This window comes from Cucurbita pepo, chromosome 2 (assembly GCF_057944985.1).
Source record: "Cucurbita pepo subsp. pepo isolate OVF chromosome 2, ASM5794498v1, whole genome shotgun sequence".
In the NCBI taxonomy this organism is placed as follows: Eukaryota; Viridiplantae; Streptophyta; class Magnoliopsida; order Cucurbitales; family Cucurbitaceae; genus Cucurbita; species Cucurbita pepo.
Window position 1 is genome coordinate 9,895,651 of NC_141799.1, and position 21,292 is coordinate 9,916,942.

The 21,292-nt window shown below is 40.0% G+C and overlaps 7 non-coding genes across 7 annotated transcripts; all 7 read right to left on the reverse strand.

The window, feature by feature from the left end:
- Nucleotides 1–940: 940 nt before the first annotated feature.
- On the reverse strand, nucleotides 941–1,022 carry TRNAS-AGA (transfer RNA serine (anticodon AGA)). Its single transcript has one exon. It is a non-coding gene; the product is annotated as a tRNA-Ser (tRNA).
- A 1,277-nt stretch (nucleotides 1,023–2,299) lies between these two features.
- Nucleotides 2,300–2,381, reverse strand: TRNAS-AGA (transfer RNA serine (anticodon AGA)). Its single transcript has one exon. It is a non-coding gene; the product is annotated as a tRNA-Ser (tRNA).
- Nucleotides 2,382–3,658: 1,277 nt separating this feature from the next.
- Nucleotides 3,659–3,740, reverse strand: TRNAS-AGA (transfer RNA serine (anticodon AGA)). Its single transcript has one exon. It is a non-coding gene; the product is annotated as a tRNA-Ser (tRNA).
- A 1,277-nt stretch (nucleotides 3,741–5,017) lies between these two features.
- On the reverse strand, nucleotides 5,018–5,099 carry TRNAS-AGA (transfer RNA serine (anticodon AGA)). The gene has a single exon. It is a non-coding gene; the product is annotated as a tRNA-Ser (tRNA).
- Nucleotides 5,100–6,376: 1,277 nt separating this feature from the next.
- TRNAS-AGA (transfer RNA serine (anticodon AGA)) lies at nucleotides 6,377–6,458 on the reverse strand. Its single transcript has one exon. It is a non-coding gene; the product is annotated as a tRNA-Ser (tRNA).
- Nucleotides 6,459–7,735: 1,277 nt separating this feature from the next.
- On the reverse strand, nucleotides 7,736–7,817 carry TRNAS-AGA (transfer RNA serine (anticodon AGA)). Its single transcript has one exon. It is a non-coding gene; the product is annotated as a tRNA-Ser (tRNA).
- Nucleotides 7,818–9,093: 1,276 nt separating this feature from the next.
- On the reverse strand, nucleotides 9,094–9,175 carry TRNAS-AGA (transfer RNA serine (anticodon AGA)). Its single transcript has one exon. It is a non-coding gene; the product is annotated as a tRNA-Ser (tRNA).
- Nucleotides 9,176–21,292: the final 12,117 nt, after the last annotated feature.

Below are 21,292 nucleotides of genomic sequence, written 5' to 3' on the forward strand. Positions count from 1 at the left end.
TCTTGATTCCTTGATGAGAAATGTTCATTTGGTCTCTACGAAGCTAAAGAAACTGGTCTCACTCAGCGTCATTGAGCATGGGGAGGGATCTTTTCATTTTCAAAAACTGACGTACCCAAAAGCTTGAGCTAAAAACTTCTCCCTTCCCCGAGCTTATTGGCCCTCGAGCTCTTCTTCACCCTTACTCCTTAGGTTCCTAGAAACTAATTGGGCGCGAGCTTTAGGGAAAATTTGATCTATAGTGCTCGAATTAGATCGTCAAAATTTCTCGAAAACTACCTTCGTGAAATCGATCGAGGAAATCTGTTCCGTGCATTTTCAGCCCTCGATTTCTTCTACAAAAGTGTGGTAACTTTGCTTTGAATGTGTAGGTAGCGGTTGAGGGTAGCCTAGAACTCTTCTAAAACGCAGTGAATTAAAAACTCAAATGGTTCTTGATTGTCTCTTTCTTGAGATTTAGGGACTCGTTTCTCGAATTAAAGGCCGAGAATGAATGCCCTAACGTCTTCATAGCCCACCACTCCACTGCATTTGACTCCTCCAGAAACTGCCCGCATCCTCACCTGGAACTTCGAGACGAAAAAAATACTATTTGGCCCAACTCAGCCGTCGAATGAGAGCGTGACAGTCTCCTATGGACGGACGCTCAATTCTGGATGACATGGACAGTTTCATCTGCACCAATTTGGAATGAAAAATTCAAGGGAGGGGACGATACACGTGAAATGATTGGATTTTAGTGCCACTTTTTCAATTTGTGTGCTTTCAGGGCTTTTCGTGCACTTCTGACATCAAGGCATCTTCTCCGCCAATCCTCGGTAAAAAAAAACAAAAATGAAACATTTTCAATTCGTGTGCTTTCAGGGCTTTTCGTGCGCTTCTAAGCATCTTCTCCGCCAATCATCGGTAAAACAAAAAATGAAAATAAAAAAAATAAAATCGTGAGCGGCAGGATTCGAACCTGCGCGGGCAAAGCCCACATGATTTCTAGTCATGCCCGATAACCACTCTGGCACACCCACTGCATGAGCCCTCACACACACAAAGGCGTAGCAATTGGCTTCAACCAATTCGGTGAGCCGTACAGAAAGGTATCAATCGGGGAAGAAGAATCACTCACCTGTTGTGAACCCAGAACCCGTTTCCTCTTTCCTTCAACGATCAGGGGGTTAGAGAGCTTATCTCCCTTTGTGGTCTCCGAAAAATTTCTTCATTTTCTTCCCGCGAATATTTTGGTCTAAGGCTCGTGGATGAATTACACTATGGAGCATCAATTTTGGGGCCGAAGCTTTCTGGTTCATGGGGTCCGAAAACTAGAAAAGTCAACCTCTTGGTCAGGCAAACCCAGACCTCCTCAGCTCTTGATTCCTTGATGAGAAATGTTCATTTGGTCTCTACGAAGCTAAAGAAACTTGTCTCACTCAGCGTCATTGAGCATAGGGAGGGATCTTTTCATTTTCAAAAACTGAGGTACCCAAAAGCTTGAGCTAAAAACTTCTCCCTTCCCCGAGCTTATTGGCCCTCGAGCTCTTCTTCACCCTTACTCATTAGGTTCCTAGAAACTCAATGGGCGCGAGCTTTAGGGAAAATTTGATCTATAGTGCTCGAATTAGATCGTCAAAATTTCTCGAAAATTACCTTCGTGAAATCGATCGGGGAAATCTGTTCCGTGCATTTTCAGCGCTTGATTTCTTCTACAAAAGTGTGGTAACTTTATTTTGAATGTGTAGGTATCGGTTGAGGGTAGCCTAGAACTCTTTTAAAACGCAGTGAATTAAAAACTCAAATGGTTCTTGATTGTCTCTTTCTTGAGATTTAGGGACTCGTTTCTCGAATTAAAGGCCCAGAATGAATGCCCTAACCTCTTCATAGCCCACCACTCCACTGCATTTGACTTCTCCAGAAACTGCCCGCATCCTCACCTGGAACTTCGAGACGAAAAAAATACTATTTGGCCCAACTCAGCCGTCGAATGAGAGCGTGACAGTCTCCTATGGACGGACGCTCAATTCTGGATGACATGGACAGTTTCATCTGCACCAATTTGGAATGAAAAATTCAAGGGAGGGGACGATACACGTGAAATGATTGGATTTTAGTGCCACTTTTTCAATTTGTGTGCTTTCAGGGCTTTTCGTGCACTTCTGACATCAAGGCATCTTCTCCGCCAATCCTCGGTAAAAAAAAACAAAAATGAAACATTTTCAATTCGTGTGCTTTCAGGGCTTTTCGTGCGCTTCTAAGCATCTTCTCCGCCAATCATCGGTAAAACAAAAAATGAAAATAAAAAAAATAAAATCGTGAGCGGCAGGATTCGAACCTGCGCGGGCAAAGCCCACATGATCTCTAGTCATGCTCGATAACCACTCCGGCACACCCACTGCATTAGCCCTCACACACACAAAGGCGTAACAATTGGCTTCAACCAATTCGGTGAGCCGTACAGAAAGGTATCAATCGGGGAAGAAGAATCACTCACCTGTTGTGAACCCAGAACCCGTTTCCTCTTTCCTTCTCCGATCAGGGGGTTAGAGAGCTTATCTCCCTTTGTGGTCTCCGGCAAATTTCTTCATTTTCTTCCCGCGAATATTTTGGTCTAAGGCTCGTGGATGAATTACACTATGGAGCATCAATTTTGGGGCCGAAGCTTTCTGGTTCATGGGGTCCGAAAACTAGAAAAGTCAACCTCTTGGTCAGGCAAACCCAGACCTCCTCAGCTCTTGATTCCTTGATGAGAAATGTTCATTTGGTCTCTACGAAGCTAAAGAAACTTGTCTCACTCAGCGTCATTGAGCATAGGGAGGGATCTTTTCATTTTCAAAAACTGAGGTACCCAAAAGCTTGAGCTAAAAACTTCTCCCTTCCCCGAGCTTATTGGCCCTCGAGCTCTTCTTCACCCTTACTCCTTAGGTTCCTAGAAACTCAATGGGCGCGAGCTTTAGGGAAAATTTGATCTATAGTGCTCGAATTAGATCGTCAAAATTTCTCGAAAACTACCTTCGTTAAATCGATCGGGGAAATCTGTTCCGTGCATTTTCGGCCCTCGATTTCTTCTACAAAAGTGTGGTAACTTTGCTTTGAATGTGTAGGTATCGGTTGAGGGTAGCCCAGAACTCTTCTATAACGCAGTGAATTAAAAACTCAAATGGTTCTAGATTGTCTCTTTCTAGAGATTTAGGGACTCGTTTCTCGAATTAAAGGCCCAGAATGAATGCCCTAACCTCTTCATAGCCCACCACTCCACTGCATTTGACTTCTCCAGAAACTGCCCGCATCCTCACCTGGAACTTCGAGACGAAAAAAATACTATTTGGCCCAACTCAGCCGTCGAATGAGAGCGTGACAGTCTCCTATGGACGGACGCTCAATTCTGGATGACATGGACAGTTTCATCTGCACCAATTTGGAATGAAAAATTCAAGGGAGGGGACGATACACGTGAAATGATTGGAATTTAGTGCCACTTTTTCAATTTGTGTGCTTTCAGGGCTTTTCGTGCACTTCTGACATCAAGGCATCTTCTCCGCCAATCCTCGGTAAAAAAAAACAAAAATGAAACATTTTCAATTCGTGTGCTTTCAGGGCTTTTCGTGCGCTTCTAAGCATCTTCTCCGCCAATCATCGGTAAAACAAAAAATGAAAATAAAAAAAATAAAATCGTAAGCGGCAGGATTCGAACCTGCGCGGGCAAAGCCCACATGATTTCTAGTCATGCCCGATAACCACTCCAGCACACCCACTGCATGAGCCCTCACACACACAAAGGCGTAGCAATTGGCTTCAACCAATTCGGTAAGCCGTACAGAAAGGTATCAATCGGGGAAGAAGAATCACTCACCTGTTGTGAACCCAGAACCCGTTTCCTCTTTCCTTCTCCGATCAGGGGGTTAGAGAGCTTATCTCCCTTTGTGGTCTCCGGCAAATTTCTTCATTTTCTTCTCGCGAATATTTTGGTCTAAGGCTCGTGGATGAATTACACTATGGAGCATCAATTTTGGGGCCGAAGCTTTCTGGTTCATGGGGTCCGAAAACTAGAAAAGTCAACATCTTGGTCAGGCAAACCCAGACCTCCTCAGCTCTTGATTCCTTGATGAGAAATGTTCATTTGGTCTCTACGAAGCTAAAGAAACTGGTCTCACTCAGCGTCATTGAGCATAGGGAGGGATCTTTTCATTTTCAAAAACTGACGTACCCAAAAACTTGAGCTAAAATCTTCTCCCTTCCCCGAGCTTATTGGCCCTCGAGCTCTTCTTCACCCTTACTCCTTAGGTTCCTAGACACTCAATGGGCGCGAGCTTTAGGGAAAATTTGATCTATAGTGCTCGAATTAGATCGTCAAAATTTCTCGAAAACTACCTTCGTGAAATCGATCGGGGAAATCTGTTCCGTGCATTTTCAGCCCTCGATTTCTTCTACAAAAGTGTGGTAACTTTGCTTTGAATGTATAGGTATCGGTTGAGGGTAGCCCAGAACTCTTCTATAACGTAGTGAATTAAAAACTCAAATGGTTCTTGATTGTCTCTTTCTTGAGATTTAGGGACTCGTTTCTCGAATTAAAGGCCCAGAATGAATGCCCTAACCTCTTCATAGCCCACCACTCCACTGCATTTGACTTCTCCAGAAACTGCCCGCATCCTCACCTGGAACTTCGAGACGAAAAAAATACTATTTGGCCCAACTCAACCGTCGAATGAGAGCGTGACAGTCTCCTATGGACGGACGCTCAATTCTGGATGACATGGACAGTTTCATCTGCACCAATTTGGAATGAAAAATTCAAGGGAGGGGACGATACACGTGAAATGATTGGATTTTAGTGCCACTTTTTCAATTTGTGTGCTTTCAGGGCTTTTCGTGCACTTCTGACATCAAGGCATCTTCTCCGCCAATCCTCGGTAAAAAAAAACAAAAATGAAACATTTTCAATTCGTGTGCTTTCAGGGCTTTTCGTGCGCTTCTAAGCATCTTCTCCGCCAATCATCGGTAAAACAAAAAATGAAAATAAAAAAAATAAAATCGTGAGCGGCAGGATTTGAACCTGCGCGGGCAAAGCCCACATGATTTCTAGTCATGCCCGATAACCACTCCGGCACACCCACTGCATGAGCCCTCACACACACAAAGGCGTAGCAATTGGCTTCAACCAATTCGGTAAGCCGTACAGAAAGGTATCAATCGGGGAAGAAGAATCACTCACCTGTTGTGAACCCAGAACCCGTTTCCTCTTTCCTTCTCCGATCAGGGGGTTAGAGAGCTTATCTCCCTTTGTGGTCTCCGGCAAATTTCTTCATTTTCTTCCCGCGAATATTTTGGTCTAAGGCTCGTGGATGAATTACACTATGGAGCATCAATTTTGGGGCCGAAGCTTTCTGGTTCATGGGGTCCGAAAACTAGAAAAGTCAACCTCTTGGTCAGGCAAACCCAGACCTCCTCAGCTCTTGATTCCTTGATGAGAAATGTTCATTTGGTCTCTACGAAGCTAAAGAAACTGGTCTCACTCAGCGTCATTGCGCATAGGGAGGGATCTTTTCATTTTCAAAAACTGAGGTACCCAAAAGCTTGAGCTAAAAACTTCTCCCTTCCCCGAGCTTATTGGCCCTCGAGCTCTTCTTCACCCTTACTCCTTAGGTTCCTAGAAACTCAATGGGCGCGAGCTTTAGGGAAAATTTGATCTATAGTGCTCGAATTAGATCGTCAAAATTTCTCGAAAACTACCTTCGTTTAATCGATCGGGGAAATCTGTTCCGTGCATTTTCAGCCCTCGATTTCTTCTACAAAAGTGTGGTAACTTTGCTTTGAATGTGTAGGTATCGGTTGAGGGTAGCCCAGAACTCTTCTATAACGTAGTGAATTAAAAACTCAAATGGTTCTTGATTGTCTCTTTCTTGAGATTTAGGGACTCGTTTCTCGAATTAAAGGCCCAGAATGAATGCCCTAACCTCTTCATAGCCCACCACTCCACTACATTTGACTTCTCCAGAAACTGCCCGCATCCTCACCTGGAACTTCGAGACGAAAAAAATACTATTTGGCCCAACTCAACCGTCGAATGAGAGCGTGACAGTCTCCTATGGACGGACGCTCAATTCTGGATGACATGGACAGTTTCATCTGCACCAATTTGGAATGAAAAATTCAAGGGAGGGGACGATACACGTGAAATGATTGGATTTTAGTGCCACTTTTTCAATTTGTGTGCTTTCAGGGCTTTTCGTGCACTTCTGACATCAAGGCATCTTCTCCGCCAATCCTCGGTAAAAAAAAACAAAAATGAAACATTTTCAATTCGTGTGCTTTCAGGGCTTTTCGTGCGCTTCTAAGCATCTTCTCCGCCAATCATCGGTAAAACAAAAAATGAAAATAAAAAAAATAAAATCGTGAGCGGCAGGATTCGAACCTGCGCGGGCAAAGCCCACATGATTTCTAGTCATGCCCGATAACCACTCCGGCACACCCACTGCATGAGCCCTCACACACACAAAGGCGTAGCAATTGGCTTCAACCAATTCGGTAAGCCGTACAGAAAGGTATCAATCGGGGAAGAAGAATCACTCACCTGTTGTGAACCCAGAACCCGTTTCCTCTTTCCTTCTCCGATCAGGGGGTTAGAGAGCTTATCTCCCTTTGTGGTCTCCGGCAAATTTCTTCATTTTCTTCCCGCGAATATTTTGGTCTAAGGCTCGTGGATGAATTACACTATGGAGCATCAATTTTGGGGCCGAAGCTTTCTGGTTCATGGGGTCCGAAAACTAGAAAAGTCAACCTCTTGGTCAGGCAAACCCAGACCTCCTCAGCTCTTGATTCCTTGATGAGAAATGTTCATTTGGTCTCTACGAAGCTAAAGAAACTGGTCTCACTCAGCGTCATTGCGCATAGGGAGGGATCTTTTCATTTTCAAAAACTGAGGTACCCAAAAGCTTGAGCTAAAAACTTCTCCCTTCCCCGAGCTTATTGGCCCTCGAGCTCTTCTTCACCCTTACTCCTTAGGTTCCTAGAAACTCAATGGGCGCGAGCTTTAGGGAAAATTTGATCTATAGTGCTCGAATTAGATCGTCAAAATTTCTCGAAAACTACCTTCGTTTAATCGATCGGGGAAATCTGTTCCGTGCATTTTCAGCCCTCGATTTCTTCTACAAAAGTGTGGTAACTTTGCTTTGAATGTGTAGGTATCGGTTGAGGGTAGCCCAGAACTCTTCTATAACGTAGTGAATTAAAAACTCAAATGGTTCTTGATTGTCTCTTTCTTGAGATTTAGGGACTCGTTTCTCGAATTAAAGGCCCAGAATGAATGCCCTAACCTCTTCATAGCCCACCACTCCACTACATTTGACTTCTCCAGAAACTGCCCGCATCCTCACCTGGAACTTCGAGACGAAAAAAATACTATTTGGCCCAACTCAACCGTCGAATGAGAGCGTGACAGTCTCCTATGGACGGACGCTCAATTCTGGATGACATGGACAGTTTCATCTGCACCAATTTGGAATGAAAAATTCAAGGGAGGGGACGATACACGTGAAATGATTGGATTTTAGTGCCACTTTTTCAATTTGTGTGCTTTCAGGGCTTTTCGTGCACTTCTGACATCAAGGCATCTTCTCCGCCAATCCTCGGTAAAAAAAAACAAAAATGAAACATTTTCAATTCGTGTGCTTTCAGGGCTTTTCGTGCGCTTCTAAGCATCTTCTCCGCCAATCATCGGTAAAACAAAAAATGAAAATAAAAAAAATAAAATCGTGAGCGGCAGGATTCGAACCTGCGCGGGCAAAGCCCACATGATTTCTAGTCATGCCCGATAACCACTCCGGCACACCCACTGCATGAGCCCTCACACACACAAAGGCATAGCAATTGGCTTCAACCAATTCGGTAAGCCGTACAGAAAGGTATCAATCGGGGAAGAAGAATCACTTACCTGTTGTGAACCCAGAACCCGTTTCCTCTTTCCTTTTCCGATCAGGGGGTTCGAGAGCTTATCTCCCTTTGTGGTCTTCGACAAATTTCTTCATTTTCTTCCCGCGAATATTTTGGTCTAAGGCTCGTGGATGAATTACACTATGGAGCATCAATTTTGGGGCCGAAGCTTTCTGGTTCATGGGGTCCGAAAACTAGAAAAGTCAACCTCTTGGTCAGGCAAACCCAGACCTCCTCAGCTCTTGATTCCTTGATGAGAAATGTTCATTTGGTCTCTACGAAGCTAAAGAAACTGGTCTCACTCAGCGTCATTGAGCATAGGGAGGGATCTTTTCATTTTCAAAAACTGACGTACCCAAAAGCTTGAGCTAAAAACTTCTCCCTTCCCCGAGCTTATTGGCCCTCGAGCTCTTCTTCACCCTTACTCCTTAGGTTCCTAGAAACTCAATGGGCGCGAGCTTTAGGGAAAATTTGATCTATAGTGCTCGAATTAGATCGTCAAAATTTCTCGAAAACTACCTTCGTGAAATCGATCAGGGAAATCTGTTCCGTGCATTTTCAGCCCTCGATTTCTTCTACAAAAGTGTGGTAACTTTGCTTTGAATGTGTAGGTATCGGTTGAGGGTAGCCCAGAACTCTTCTATAACGCAGTGAATTAAAAACTCAAATGGTTCTTGATTGTCTCTTTCTTGAGATTTAGGGACTCGTTTCTCGAATTAAAGGCCCAGAATGAATGCCCTAACCTCTTCATAGCCCACCACTCCACTGCATTTGACTTCTCCAGAAACTGCCCGCATCCTCACCTGGAACTTCGAGACGAAAAAAATACTATTTGGCCCAACTCAGCCGTCGAATGAGAGCGTGACAGTCTCCTATGGACGGACGCTCAATTCTGGATGACATGGACAATTTCATCTGCACCAATTTGGAATGAAAAATTCAAGGGAGGGGACGATACACGTGAAATGATTGGATTTTAGTGCCACTTTTTCAATTTGTGTGCTTTCAGGGCTTTTCGTGCACTTCTGACATCAAGGCATCTTCTCCGCCAATCCTCGGTAAAAAAAACAAAAATGAAACATTTTCAATTTGTGTGCTTTCAGGGCTTTTCGTGCGCTTCTAAGCATCTTCTCCGCCAATCATCGGTAAAACAAAAAATGAAAATAAAAAAAATAAAATCGTGAGCGGCAGGATTCGAACCTGCGCGGGCAAAGCCCACATGATTTCTAGTCATGCCCGATAACCACTCCGGCACGCCCACCGCATGAGCCCTCACACACACAAAGGCGTAGCAATTGGCTTCAACCAATTCGGTAAGCCGTACAGAAAGGTATCAATCGGGGAAGAAGAATCACTCACCTGTTGTGAACCCAGAACCCGTTTCCTCTTTCCTTCTCCGATCAGGGGGGTTAGAGAGCTTATCTCCCTTTGTGGTCTCCGGCAAATTTCTTCATTTTCTTCCCGCGAATATTTTGGTCTAAGGCTCGTGGATGAATTACACTATGGAGCATCAATTTTGGGGCCGAAGCTTTCTGGTTCATGGGGTCCGAAAACTAGAAAAGTCAACCTCTTGGTCAGGCAAACCCAGACCTCCTCAGCTCTTGATTCCTTGATGAGAAATGTTCATTTGGTCTCTACAATGCTAAAGAAACTGGTCTCACTCAGCGTCATTGAGCATAGGGAGGGATCTTTTCATTTTCAAAAACTGACGTACCCAAAAGCTTGAGCTAAAAACTTCTCCCTTCCCCGAGCTTATTGGCCCTCGAGCTCTTCTTCACCCTTACTCCTTAGGTTCCTAGAAACTCAATGGGCGCGAGCTTTAAGGAAAATTTGATCTATAGTGCTCGAATTAGATCGTCAAAATTTCTCGAAAATTACCTTCGTGAAATCGATCGGGGAAATCTGTTCTGTGCATTTTCAGCCCTTGATTTCTTCTACAAAAGTGTGGTAACTTTATTTTGAATGTGTAGGTATCGGTTGTGTGTAGCCCAGAATTCTTCTAAAAAGCAGTGAATTAAAAACTCGATACAGGTGGATGTAATAGGTCGTTGGTACACGGGTAAGTTAGGTTTAATAGCTATCAACTATAGGTCCACAGGAGCGATACTGTTTATTTAGGTCTATACCGGTTAGGGTAGCGCATCAATATGACTAGGTTCCATTTACTTGTGGAAATGGTCACGGGTCTATTGAATAGGGCCTATGTGATATAAACCTTTCTTTATGATGGACTATTGGATGTAATAGTTGGCTGGTACACAGGTCGCTCCCCAAACTCAAAGGGACTCTTTAGACTTATGGAACTATCGATTAGTTAACCTTCCACAAATGATGTTTAGACTAATAGCTATCAACTATCCTACCCGATTTTATTAAGGTAAGCAAGCTACATATATATATATATATATATACCTTATAATATTTTATTTAAAAAGCTTACAACAAATAACATCATTGTTTTATTATAATTAGAAAGAACAGTATATATAATACTTAACTTTATATTTAGCATATTAAAGTTCTTAATTTTATTTTTTAAAGTTATCCCTATTCAAAATAACCACCTAAATGATATTTTATTATAGATTTATTAAAATAAAAAATAATAAATAATTTAAAGTGTCCAAAAAAATATTTAATTTTCAATTTAATCATATTGAAAGTTGAAAGTTACAAAGTTCATATGTTTGTAAACTCGAACCCGAAATTCATAGCAAACTTAAATATTCACTCAAAAGATAGGATTTCTAAATTGAGTCATCCTAACAAAAGAATCTCCCAAGGCCTTTGTGAAAAGAAAATGGGATGGAAAAGAATAGAATGCCCAAAAAAGGAAACTCCTTTTTTTTATTATTATTTGAATTGAGATTTGAACTTGTAGGGTCAAAGAATTTTAGGTTTTGTCATCTTATCCTAACTATAAACTATATATTATTTATTGATTTGGATTACTCCGAAATTTTCAAATTTTCAAACAATGGAAATTACATAAACAAATAAAAAGTGGACATTAAACATAGCTCACCATCTTAACAAACTTTATATTTTCATATTTTTAGTATAATGTTTTTTTTTTCTTTTTAATGTGTAATTGGAATAATATATCATCCAATTTTTGATATTGTTCTTTTTTTTCTTTTTCACTCAAATCTATTTTATACAATTTTTGTGGTTGGTTAATAAAAGAGATCTTGTTAGCCATATCCAAACTCGTAAAGCTCCCCAAATAAAAAAAAAGCAAATCCAAGATAGGTATGATTGAGAGGCAAGAATTTGGTACAAACTCCTTTCTCCAATCACATTATCAATTACTTTTAATAAACTAATCGTCTTATTTTTAGTGTGTAAAAATTGAATGTCGGCCAAAATAAAGAGTGGGATCGCTCTTAATAGCACATGGTCGGTGAAAGCCATGTGAAAGGCTTTTTCTCTCTCGCAAAATAGAAATAGCACAAATAAATTTGCTTAAAGTGATGGGTAAACTAAATGTATACTCTTTTGTCTCTCTCAAATTTGATTTGAAAAAAGAAAATTACTTTTAAATTCATTCTCTAATAAAAAAAATGGGAGCGAAATTTAAATTTAATTACATTCAAAGAATATTCTTTTTTCTGAAACAGCCCCTAAGAGACTGATCTCAAAGATTAATTCAAAAGTATAGTGGGAAGATTTGGTTAATTATGAACATTTGAAAATTGAATTTTGGAAGAAGAGAATCAGCTTCTGATTTTTACTTAGATATTTCAACCTTCAAATAACTCAACTCCTTTAATGGAAGCCTCACAATTGGCCATGCCAAGTAATTGAATTTTTTATTTATCCACCATTTTTTTTTTTAAACTTAATCTTGATATTTATCCTTTAATTCATCCACTTTGAACGACTCTAAATTTCCACATATTCAGAGTCGCTACTAATGTCTCATGCTCATTTATAATGCAGAAATAAAACTCTTACATGAACATAATTTATAACGTAAACTTCAAAAACACTTTTAAAACAACTTCTTCTCTGGAAAACACAGTCATGGTCTTACGTATTTAAATATGAATTACTAAAATCTAGGGAAAACAAAAACAAATACAAAATAATTTAAAACAATGAAATACAAAACAACCTATTCTAACTTAAAACTAGAAATTTAAATATGAATCTACCCCATGCATGTGCCACAATCTCTGCTCGCGATGCCGCCGTCCTCCGTACAAGTGCGCCTTGCCTTTACCTGAAAAATGATGTGGCACACGGCGTGAGTATTTCAAAGAATACTCAGTAAGTGGCCCCACTATAGGGGCCATGCAAATGCAAACACATGCAATCATGATTTAGGGACCTATCTCTAATCATCTTAGGGGTGGCCTCCAGTCTCGGACAAATTGGATGTGTAGTACTTCCCTACACACGACTCACACGTGCGAGTGTGAATCTCCAGGGCGCTCGCACACCCCCTGGACCCTCTGGCAAGCTAATCTGTAGCGACGTCCAGAGGTCAGCGGAACTCCATAGTGTCATGCGCCTCATGAACACCCTCATCTGTGTGCATTCGCACCTATGCGCATTAGCACTCATCATAAGGTGCGCGTCCGCACTCATCATCTCTAGGGGAAGTAGCCCTAATGACATGGGCTCATATAGGTTGACTCGGATTTCAAGGGACGGAATCGAACTTTAATTAAAGATATATTCATGACAATGACTTAAGCTAGCCAGGTAAGTGACCTTATTATCGGCATGGTTATATTTTGATGTTGACACGTGCCTTGTGGTTCTGCACGTGTCATATATATTGATATGTGTGAATTGTCTGCGGATCGATATGTTTCCTATATGTTATGTATATGTTATAATATGTGAATTGTATGATAATAGTTACTGTACGATGTGTTCAAGGATATGTTTGAGATAGGAGATAAAAAGGATGCACAAAACGAAATGTAACGATAGGAGTAAAATACATTCACGAAACGTTAAGGTTAGGTTACATACCGGAGTGATATGGATAAGAGAGATTGATGGAAGAATACGGTTAGGTTACGGATAGAAAGGGATAGGTTTGTGATAGATTGATAGAACGATAGCGTTAGGTTAAGTTCTTGTGATGATATGACTAAGGTACGTTCACGTAATGATATGTCTGTGATAGGTATAAGAACATTAAGGTTATGATAAGTTAGAGAATGATATGACTATGAAGTGTTTACGTTATTACTTGTTTATGATATGATACATTGTGATGCATATGTCATGGTATGATGTGTATATGATGAAATGTTAGGTTAAAAGCATAGAACGTTATGTTAGGTCTGTTAAATTGTGTGGATACAACATGATATGAATGACATGAAATTACGATAAATGACATGAAATATAACCCCGTTAGAATTATGTATGATTTGAGAACGGAAGAATGAGAAACGATATGATATGAATGATGAACGATATCTGAAACGATATGAAAAATGATATGATATGTACTTAATGCTAGCGGGGTTGTATTAAAGGATAATGAAATTGTAGAAGTAGTGGGGACCTCATGCATTATGTATGTTAATGCATCTGGTGGGATACCCCTATCCCATCATGAGGGTACGGACACGTACATCCAATGGCAGGACAACGATCGTTATGCTTTGCATAGCGCTGCCGTGACGGTTACTAGTTCTAATGGGTCCCAGCATAAGGGGCTCCCAGAGTATGCCCACCGGATAAGGAAAGTGGCCCAACGGTGTGCGAACTAGCTGGTGAGCCCATACTCACACGTATGGGCTGTGTGTAGAGTATATGGTACACGTCCACAATTACCCGTTAGGACAGCACCGTAGGGAAAACAAAACGAAACGAAAGATAGGTCTAATCATTTCATTGCATGTGATTGTTGCATTTAACCCCAATAGTGAGGTCACTTACTGAGTATTTCTTTAAATACTCAAGTCATGTGCTACTACATTTTTCAGGTTAAGACAAGGCATTCCTGTACGGTTGACAACGACATCGCAACTCGAGACCATGGCACATGCATAGGATAGTGGTGTTTATTTTCTTAGACTTAGGCTAGAATATAATGTTTTAACTTAAACTCTTATTCGTTTTATTTAGTCTTTTGTGTGTCGTTTTAAAGATGTTTTCAAAACACGTAAGTCCACGGCTGTGTTTTAAGATAAAGGTTATGTTTTATGAAATTTTAACGAAGTCTTCCGCATTCAAGGTTTATGGTACGTATACAGTAGCAACCTTAATTAAGTAGAAAATTTCGGGTAGTTATTTCTAAGGAAAGCTCATGGAGGTGGTTTAATCGCACACCATGGAGTTTCTAAAACTTATGATATGCTTTCTGTATTTTTTATTTTTATTTTTTTATGCCGAAAATGAGACATGATGTTAATAAAGTTCGCACTCGTTCCATAGCATGTAAACAAGCTAAATCTAAGCTTCAACCACATGATTTATATTCCCCATTACCTGTTCCTAATGGTCCTTGGATTAATATATCAATGGATTTTGTTGTAGGGTTACATAGGACTAGGAAAGGTTGTGATAGCATATTTGTTGTGGTTGATCGATTAAGTAAAATAACTCATTTTATTCCGTGTCACAAACGATGCAAAACATATTGTTGACTTGTTCGGTAGGGAAGTTGTACAATTGCATGACATTCCTAAGCATAGTTAGTAATAGTGATGTTAAATTTTTAAGCCACTTATGGCGTGTTTTTTGGGGTAAGTTCAGAATTAAACTAGTATATTCAACTACTTGTCATCCTCCAAGGGATGGACTATTATTGATAAGAATCTTAAGACTTGGGTTAGGGGATTGTTTGTCATTTATAGAATTTGCATATAACATGGTTGTTCACAGCACTACTAAATACACACCTTTTGAAATTGTTTATGACTTTAATCCTTTCAACCATTGATTTTATAACCTATGTGGTCAAAAGAGTTTGTGAATTTTGAGGCAAATACCAAGGTAGAGTTTGTTCATAAACTACACAAGCAAATAAAAGAACAAATTGAGAAGCAAAATTTCGAAGTTTCCTCTTGAATTAAGAAAGAATGCAAGATTGTCATCTTCACATCGAGAGATTGGAGTTGGTACATGTTCGAAAAGAAATATTTCCTACTCAAAGAAAATCTAAGCTTTTGCCATGAGGAGATGAACCTTTCCAAGTTCTTGAGTGTATCAATGAAAATGTTTATAAAATTGATTTACCTATGGTGTTAGTGCAACTTTTAATGTTGTTGATTTGAGTCCTTTTGATGTAGATTACCATATTTCATCATTAACGAGACATTCTAATATGGAGGTTATGAGTATCTCTTTTTAACTAGTCATTTTAATATAGAGGTTATGTGTATTTAACTCACATATGTTACGGTTTTCAAAGACTATAAAGTCTTTTTTTCATTCATGGTAGACATCACATTTCATAATCGAAAAAAATAGAGTTTCTATTTTAGGTTTGTTGAGAGCTAAGCTTACTTTGCAAGTTCCTGTATTTAGAACTTGCATGCTAGAATCATTCAAGTAGTATTAATCAAACCTCCTGTGGAATGTTCAAAATCACGAGTTTAGAAACGAGTTTTCTTTACTCATAATTTTGATCAGCAAGGTAATCCGATACGTGAACAGGATGATGATAATAAAATAAAAAAAATAAAATAAAATAAAATAAAAACATATTAAAGAAAGTATAAAGAGAATGTCCAATTTATAATAGAAAAATAAAATAAAATAAAAAGGAAAGAAGGGAGAGTAGTTGATGAAAAAATATATATATAAAATAAAAACACAGACAAAGAAAATAGAATGAAAAACATAGAGGATAAGAGAGAGAAAATGGAAGATTAAAAAAAAAAAAAAAAAAAAAAAATTTAAAAAGTATTAAATTGTTATACTAGTAAATATAATAACAAATACACATTCTCATTCATTCATAAGTAATTCTCAAATATAAATTATAGTTTCTACGTGAGTAGGCATTTTATTGTAAGACATATTTATATTCCAAGAAATATTAAATCTAAATGTAAAGATTAAGAATTTGTTAAATACTTAACAAAATTTAGAAATTAGAATTACGGAAGGAATTCAGTGAACATCTTTAATAGGGTGAAGCACCTTGCATAAGTAAGAACGAATTCGAGGGACGAAAGCAAGCTAATTTGGAGTTAGATAGAACTTCGGCTAAGTCCATCCAAGTAAGTGGCCTTACTATTGGCATGGTTATGATGTTGACACGTGCCCTGTGGTTCTGCACGTATTATATATATTGATATGTGTGAATTGTTTATGGATCGATATGCTTATGATAAGATATGTATTAATAGGGTGAAGCACCTTGCATAAGTAAGAACGAATTCGAGGGACGAAAGCAAGCTAATTTGGAGTTAGATAGAACTTCGGCTAAGTCCATCCAAGTAAGTGGCCTTACTATTGGCATGGTTATGATGTTGACACGTGCCCCGTGGTTCTGCACATGTTATATATATTGATATGTGTGAATTGTTTATGGATCGATATGCTTATGATAAGATATGTATATGTTATAATATGTGAATTGTATGATAACACTTTCGGTACGAGGTGTTCAATGATATGTTTGAGATAGGATACGAGAATGATGCACTAAAGGTAATATAATGATAGGAGTAAGATATGTTAATGAAACATTAAGGTTAGGTTACGTATCAAAGTGCTATGGATATGAGAGATTGATAAAAACGATATGGTCACGATCGATTGATAGAATATGGTTAGGTTATGGGTAGAAAGAGATATGAATATGATAAATTGATAGAACGATAGCGTTAGGATACGTTCCTGTAATGATATGACTAAAATACATTCATGTAACGATATGACTGTGATAGATATAAGAATGTTAAAACTATGATAAGTTAGGGAGCGATATGACCACGAATTATTTACGATATGATATGATTATGATACAACATGTGAATGATAAACGATCATTATGTTTATCATAATGTTGCGACGATCGGGCAGAAGAACAATCATTATGTTTAACCTAATGTTGCCGTGACAGTTACTAGTTCTAACGGGTGTCCGACCAAAGGAGCTCCCAGAGTATGCTTTCCCGACAAGGAAAGCGGCCCAGTGGTGTGCGAGCTGACTGGTGAGTCCATACTCGCACGTATAGGTGTGTGTAGAGTATATGGTACACATCCAAGTTAACCGATAGGATAGTATCATAGGAAAATGGATTGAAATGATAAGTTCCGTCATTGCATTCGCATGTTTTTAGATTTAATCCCCAATAGTAGAGTCACTTACTTAGTATTTCTTTAAATACTCAATCCATGTGCTACTAAATTTTTTAGCTTAAGGCAAGGCATTCCTACATGCTAACGACGACATCACAATTGGAAACCATGGGACATGCATAGGGTAGTCGTATTTATTTTCTTAGACTTAGGCTAGAATATGATGTTTTTCATTTAAACGTTTATTTATTTTATTTAGTCTTTTGTTGTGTCGTTTTTAAAGTTATTTTCAAAACACGTAAGTCCATGGCAGTGTTTTAAGATGAAGGTGACGTTTTATGAAAGTTTAAATGAAGTATTTCCGCATTCAATGTTCATCATATGTATACAGTGACAATCTTAAATTAAGTAAAAAATCTTAGGTCGTTACCGGAACTATCTTAACCTAAACTTTCTATTTTCTGATAGATTATGGCTTCCGAGAGAACTTTGACGACCAACGTAGGTAGGGAGGTACTGCTTTCTACATGCTTGAGGTGGAAAAATAAAAACCTCAAGTAGATGTTAGAGAGTCACCATAGGATACCGACAGAGTCATGCCTCTAGTGCCAACACCTTATAGAGGCAGGAAAAGGGTCTTGATCGGCATCGCATCAAAGAGACCTGAGGTCGAGCAAATTAGGGCACTAGAGATATCAAGAGTGGTTTTCTAGGCGCAAGCACCGACCCTTGAGGTACTATCGGCATTACCGTCTGCAATGCGCACCATAGAGGTATTGCAGTCATTTATGAGGTCCACACTGGAAGCTCAAGTGCATACCAACTAGCAACTAAAGGCATTGGTGGCAAGCACGATGCCGATAAAAAGTCTCAATGAGGTAGGAGGCATGATAGTAAAATCCTGTAATCTGATAATTTTTAAGAAGTGTAACTTGTTAAATGTAGAAGAGGTCATATCTATACATAGTAGTAGAATCCTCTATTCTTGGAGCTCCATCTCTTGATTTCCTTGTTTTTTTTACCTGGATCAAGGTCCACCATGTAATCCCCATTCTACACATTTATATATATATATATATATATATATGAGGTGGTGAGCCATAGAGGTCACAACGCCATTCAACCTAACATGGTATTAGAGCCAAGGTTTATTCATTAACAATGTCTACCATATCTTCTTCCTCCTCCACATCCACCATCTCCAACACGATCTCATCTACCAGGGTGTCGACCTTCGTCACCTCGATGACTATCAAGAGTGAAGCCCTGACACTTGATGATGTGTTTGCACACTTAATGGCATTTGAAGCTCGCTAACTACAACACCAGGCTGAACTTCAGTTAAATCCTGGATCTTCGGCCAATTATGATGATCATGGTGGTCAGCAAAAGAGTTGTGGGCGTAAGGATCATGGTCGTTCTCGAGGTGGTGCGCCCTCTCGTCCTATTTGTGATCGTCATGACCCTTCTGTTCGTCCTTCCTGCCAGATTTGCGGCAAAGTGGGGCATACTGTCAATCGCTGCTGGTATAGGATGGATGAGTCCTATCAAGATGAATCTTCTTCTGCGGCACTGGTGACTACTTCCTCCTACAAGATTGATCCAAATTGGTATAGCGACACAGGCGCCACTAATCATATCACGAGTGACTTGGGTCATCTCGTTGTGCGTAAACAATATCATGGAGGTGAACAAGTTCAAGTCGGCAAAGGAGCAGGTTTGCAGATTTTGCATACTAGTCATTCTTCAATTAATACTTATGCTCATCCACTTACATTCCGTAATATTTTGCATGTGCTTAAAATTTTCAAACATCTTCTTTCCAATCATAAATTTTTCCATGATAATGATGTATTCTTTGAATACCATCCTTGGCATTTTTCTATTAAAGATCGACGGTCGAGGAAAATCTTATAGACAGGAGGTGTGAGTCTGGTCTCTATCCTATCAAGTCATTTGATGTTGATGATCTCAAGCACGCCTTAGTGAATAGATCTACTACTCATATCCAATGGTATGCACGTCTTGGACATCCTTCATCTCAAGTAGTGAAGTCAATTTTGCATCTCAATAATATTTCGTTTGCTAGTGAGTCACCTTTGCCAGTTTGTAATGCAGTGTCTGTTAGCAAAAAGTCTTCAATTACCATACACTAGTTCTTTTCATCGTTCTTCCTCACCTTTGGAACTGATTATTTTTGGATGTTTGGGGTCCTGCACCTCCATTTGTTGGGGGCGTCAATTATTATATTAGCTTCATCGATGATTTTAGTTAATTTTCGTGGATCTATTTGATGCATGATCGTACAGAAGCTCCTCATATACTTTTGCAGTTTCAAGCTCATGTTGAGCGCCTCCTGGATACTAAAATCAAGTATGTTCAATTTCATTGGGGTGGGGAATATCAGAAACTTCATAACACATTATTTCGTTCTTTTGGAATTGTTCATCGTGTTTCGTGCCCTCACACGCATCAACAAAATGGGTTTGCTGAACACAAACACCATCATATTGTTGAAACTAGCCTAGCCCTTCTAGCTCATTTTGATGTCCCTATTAAATTTTGGGATGATGCGTTTCTTACAGCCACATATCTCATCAATCGTATTCCTACTTGTGTCATCGATAACAAATGCCCCTTAGAACGTCTTTTTCATACCCCCACCAAATTTACTCCTTATTAAAAGTTTTTGGGTGTGCTTGTTGGCCTCATCTTCGCCCTTCTAACACACAAAAGCTCTCTTTTCAATTCAAGAAATGTGTCTTTCTAGGCTATAGTTCTTTATATAAAGGCATAAGTGCCTTGACACCGATTCTGATCGTGTCTATATTTCTAGAGACGTCATATTTGATGAGAATATTTATCATTCAAGCAAGCCCTACCCAATTCTTCCCCAACCTTGCAGTCGATGCACAATGCCCCTGATTTGTATACCTTGCATTTGGGTAACAGCAGTACTAATTTGGAGAATGATCATATGCATATATATGTGACTACTAACACTTCGGATGCAGATAATTTGGTGCCCACATCAATTTTGGGATTGCCGTCACAATCATCCGCGTTGTTGCCGCACGAATTGATATCGGTCATTACGCTAATGATTGGGACCTCAAACTGTCTGCCAGCAGATGATATTACCACATCGCCTAGGCCCCACCCAAATTCTTTGAGCTCTGATCTTGGGGACTAGTCTCCTGGCCCGCCTCAGAGTGCACAATGCCAGGTCGGGTCCTCAACCGCTGGTCGACCAACTGCTGTAGCACCAACAACTCCCCTCGCAAAGGCTATCCCCTCAACTGTGGATCTTGCACCTACTGCTCATCCGTATGGTACTTGATTGGAGCACAATATCAAGCAACCCAAGGTGTTTACAGATAAAATAGTAACATATTTTGTGGTTCGGTTTTCTGCTGTAGCACCCGAAGAAAAAGAAAAAGAAAAAAAATCCAATCAAAGTCAACAGAGGGGAAAATGAGTCATTTTGCCCCTCCAACCATAATATGGGTCCTTGATACCCTAGCACCATACCTGCAAAGAATGAAAAACGTAGAGAGAAAGTTTGGGAGTGAGAGCAAGAAAGCTGCCGCCGAGAATCTCATCGGACCACCATTTAAGTAGTTTCTAGCCATGATCTAGGTGCAAGGACTCCTTGGAAGGAAGAAGAGGATTTTGGTGATCGGAGCTCCATTTTTCTGCCACGAAAACCGAGAATCCGTAAGGTAAGATCTTGAGCATTTTTCCAGATCTAGAACTCTCCGTTGTGAAACAAGGTCTGAAATTTTGATATGTTCATCAAGAGGGAATTCTCCAAAAGACGCACGAGGGAAACTAGTCAAAATTCTGGTCCGAAGGCAAAGATTTGAGTCGATTTCCAAGAACGTTGGAGAGAACATTTTCCGGTGAGTCACGTGTCAACCGGCAAGTGGAGCAGAGCGTCGACGAAAAAGTGACACATGTCACTCGGTGCGTGGAGCAGCGCGTCACATACAGTGTTGAGCGACGCAGATCCATACGACCGTCGACACGCAGCAGCTCTGTCCGACCCACGGCACAACCCAATAGACGATCCAACCCGAAGCCTTTGGTCTAGTTGACCCATGGTCCAAGCTGACTGAATTGGACCGCAAATTGAACGACCTAGCAAACCGCAA